This window comes from Elephantulus edwardii, unplaced genomic scaffold, assembly GCF_000299155.1.
Source record: "Elephantulus edwardii isolate Elephantulus edwardi_28Jun2011 unplaced genomic scaffold, EleEdw1.0 scaffold00345, whole genome shotgun sequence".
Lineage (NCBI taxonomy): Eukaryota > Metazoa > Chordata > Mammalia > Macroscelidea > Macroscelididae > Elephantulus > Elephantulus edwardii.
In genome coordinates this window covers 138331-142464 of record NW_006400095.1, presented here as the reverse complement: position 1 = coordinate 142464, position 4134 = coordinate 138331, and the positions used below count along the sequence as shown (strand labels likewise).

General features: G+C 44.2%; 1 pseudogene; it reads right to left on the bottom strand.

The window, feature by feature from the left end:
• Window positions 1–4134, bottom strand: part of LOC102849071 — a 28463-nt pseudogene that overhangs the window by 24032 nt on the left and 297 nt on the right.

Here is a 4134-nt window from a genome sequence, read left to right as displayed (position 1 = left end):
TTAACTCAGAAGTGTCCCCAACAATTCCGAAGATCCCTGACCTGATTCTGCCATTGAGTGTGTCTGCGAGTGTGAGGAGGATTTGTTAATTAGCGTAGAACAGACTGTAGATATGCCAAGGTTGAGATCCTCACACAAGACTTGACTTTCATGGGCTTTACTGTGTGTTTTTCTAGTAATGTGTATTTAGAACATACTATACCATTTCTTTATGATTATGTTTATTGCTTTACTGTTCTAGAATAAATGTAAAGAAGGTGAAGAATCTGTCAATTTTATTTAATAGAGATGATCACAAATGGCTTTACAAAAATGACTGTGACATTTTCAACTAATAAACACCCATTTTATCAAAGAAGAGTTTGTAAATACCCTCTTTATTCTTTTACGTATAAGAATGCAAATGGATGGAAAATAAGCATAGACACAATGTGAAAGGGCCCCAGTAAGGTTTTCCTGCCTGTTCTCAGACTCTAGTAGAATCACACATAGGGAGGAAATGGTGGAATGAAGTGAAAGCCCAGATGTGTGCCTCAGGGGAACTTTTATATTTAAATGGTGTTGCATTCCAATGAGTCAGCACCAACTCAGCTGAACTTATTAGAGTGCACCTTCAGAAGCAGGAAACCTTCTGAGTGGAAACTGCTCATCTTTCTCTCACAGAGCAGCACACTTCGGATTCGCTCACCACCCCTTACGGTTATGCCACTGGAGCTCCCTCCTCCAGGGATGCATGATGTAATAAGCAAAGTAAGACATGATTTTAGAGGTCCATGCAAATATGAATAGCTACTAGAGACTAAGGTGTGCCTGATCCAGGCTGTGGTCTTTGCAGTTACTTGCTATGCCTCAGAGAGCTGGGCAATGACTAAGGATGATAGAAGAATTGATGCCTTTGAGTTGTAATGCCGGAGAAGCTGACGCACGATCCACATTTCATGCTATACACAAAGATCAACTCAAGGTGAATCAGAGACCAAACCCATAAAGATCATAAGACACAAAATGGGAAGAAACTTAGAAGCCCTAGCCTATGGTATAAATAAGTTTGCAAATAGAGCCAGAAATGCACAATCAGGCCAAGAAAGGAAAAAAAAAATCAATGAATAGAACCTTCTAAAAATTAAGTCCCTGTGTGCTTCAAAACTTTTCCAATGGGGGGTGGGGTTGAACCCAACAAACAAAAAAGCCTACTGACTCGGGCGGGGTGGGGGGAAGATTTGGAATGACATCTCAGACAAGGGTCTCATTACAAAAGTTTACAGAATGCCTCTATAAGGAAAAGACAGATAAGTCAATCATAAAATGGGCAAAAGACATGAAAAACTTTTCACAGAGGAAGACATTTGGATGGCCAATGGACACATGAAGAAATGAAGTACTGGCAATAAGAGAGTTGTAAATCAAAACCACAATGAGATACCATCTCACTCCAGTAGCCGGGACTAAGTTTAACAGGACCATACACAATAAATGTTGGAGAGGATGTGTAGAGATTGGAACTGTCAATCAAAACTGTTGGTGTGATTGTAAAATGATACAACCACTCTGGAAGGCAGTTTGGCATTTCCTCAAAAAGCCAAACAGAAATGCCATATGGCCCAGCTACATCACTGCTAGGAATATACTAAAGAAAAACAGAACTGAAATACAAAAAGATATTGTTTATCTCTGTTCATAGAAATATTTGCAATAGCAATAAAATGGAAACAACTCAAGTGTCCATCAATAAACAACGGATTGAGAAATTGTGATACATTCACACAATTGAATACTATGCAACAGTTACAAGCAATGATTTTGTTAACTACTATATATCATAGAAGAGTCTAGAAAGCATTAAACTGAGAGAACGAATTCAATTTCATAAGGACAAATTCTGCCTAAGACCATTAGTGTAAAAATATAAGGATAACTAGCAAGATGTGGATAAAATACAAAACAGGATGGGCAGGAGAGGAGGAAATCACTAAGATAACAGATGTTAGTGGGCAGGGATAGGGAGCAGGGAAAGAATTCAGAAAGATCCAATGAGGACCTTTTAAAATTTCCAATTTGATGTTCTTTACTTAAAACAAATATTCCAAAGGTAGACTTTTAAATGGCTTCCGCAATGACATCAACTTTAAATTTTGTTTTCTACTCAAGCTCAAGAATTATTCTTGGCCCACTAAGTGCACTTCTTCCCAAAACTTCTCATATTTTTATAAGATTCTTTGCGCTCATCACTTTTAATAGTCTCTCTGGGGACTGCATCCTGCCAGGTCCTTTGGTTTACATGATACAGTACGAAAGGGCTTTGGTGATGCAATGGGCTAAGTGAAGGGCTGTTGACTGAGAGGTAGGCAGTTTAAAGTCACCATCTGCACTTTGGGACAGAGATGAGACAACCTGTAAACACGTGTAAGGACAGCCTGAGAAATCTTGGGGGCAATCCTCCTCTTGTCTTAAAGGGTCTCTAGGAGTCAGGATGTACTTGAAGGCGCCAGGTTGGGTTTTATAGTGAGAAATATACAGCAACTTTCATAAAGAATTATTTAAAAAAAATTAAGTCAACAAAGCAGTATCATGAAATCATTATTGCAGAGTGGAGACGATCTTTGGCAACTGAATTCATAGTTGAACACACCAAAATATCCCTACAATTGCAGTCTTTTGCACAGCACTATTTCGTCCTTTTTCCAAGTTTTCCAGTTTTTAACGGTTTTGATTTGTTGGATTTTGTTTTGCTATTTTCGATTGTGATATATAGGAAACAAGCCATTTTCTATTTTTATAAATTTCACATGCACCGTTCAGTGACATTATTCATGATAGTGTTCCGCCATTATCTTTAATAAATGCTGAGCTTTACCTTGTCTTTTAATGGCTGGATGGGGGATGGGGGGTGGAAAGAACCCAGAAGGTGAAATAGTTAAATCTCGGGCTGCTGATGGAAAAGCCAGTCATTGGGGTTCACCAGCTGCTCCCAGGGAGAAAGAAGCTGCTGCCAGGGGCTTCTGTCAAGAACATAGCCCTGCTCTGTGGAGTTCCTGAGTATCAGAATCAGCTAGAGAGCGCTGGGCTTTTGTGGTTATTTTTAGTAGCACAAAGCCCCCCTTCCCACCCCACCCCCCGTGATGAAATGGTTAAAGGCTGAGCTGCTGTCTCCTCGAAAAGGCTGGCAGTTGGAACACACCCAGCAGGCTCTGCAAGGAGAATGACCTGGCCATCTGCTCTCATAAAGATTAAAGCCAAGAAACCCCCGTGGAACCATTCTTCTGGCACAGGGGAGGCTGCAGAGTCAACAGTGGCTTGACAGTGCCTAGCAACAACGCCTGGGCCCTGGTGAGCGTGCTTAAAGCCCTAGGTCACTATTCAGAAGGTCAGCAGTTTGAACCCACCAGCTGCTCTCCTTGGGTCTTTTTTTAAAGCCCCTGAGAACACTAAGGAGAGCAGTTTTACCCGCAGACGGAGAGGAGTAAAGGGGGAGAGAAAGTCTCAAGTCACAGTGGAGGGCAGGACAAACCTACGTAAATGAAAAGACAGACAGACTGTCATCCAGTAGATTGTGCCTCACAGGAGCCCTGCAGGGCCTAAAAGGAGCCCTGAGGGGCCCCAAGGCTGTGCATCTGAAGGGAGCTGGCCGCTTGCTCTTTCTCTGGCTCCAGCCTACAGGAAAGTGGTGTATCTCGCATTGTTCATGTTGCTGGGTGCCATCCACTGGGTTCTAACTGACGGGAGCTGTGCAGGAACACGTGGAGCCAGGGCCACTTCCTTCACCCACGCCTGCAGTGGGGGGAAGGAGAGGGCCTGTCTCGCTGTCCCACAGCTACCGGGGGCCCAGCAGGCCGCTCCCCAGGGACCTGCATCCCTGGGGCCTCCCCTTCTGCAATCATGGCCATTTTGTCCTCCACGAGGTCTCCTCTTCCACGGTCACGGACCCCTTCCGCTGTTAGGGTCACGTGGTCCTCCACGGGGTCTCCCCTTCCGCTGTCAAGACCACGTGGTCCTCCAAAGGGGGGGTCTCCCGTTCCGCTGTCAGGGCCACGTCTTCCTCCACAGGGTCTCCCCTTCCGCTGTCAGGGCCACGTCTTCCTCCACGGGGTCTCCCCTTCCGCTGTCAGGGCCACGTCTTCCTCCACGGGGTCTCCC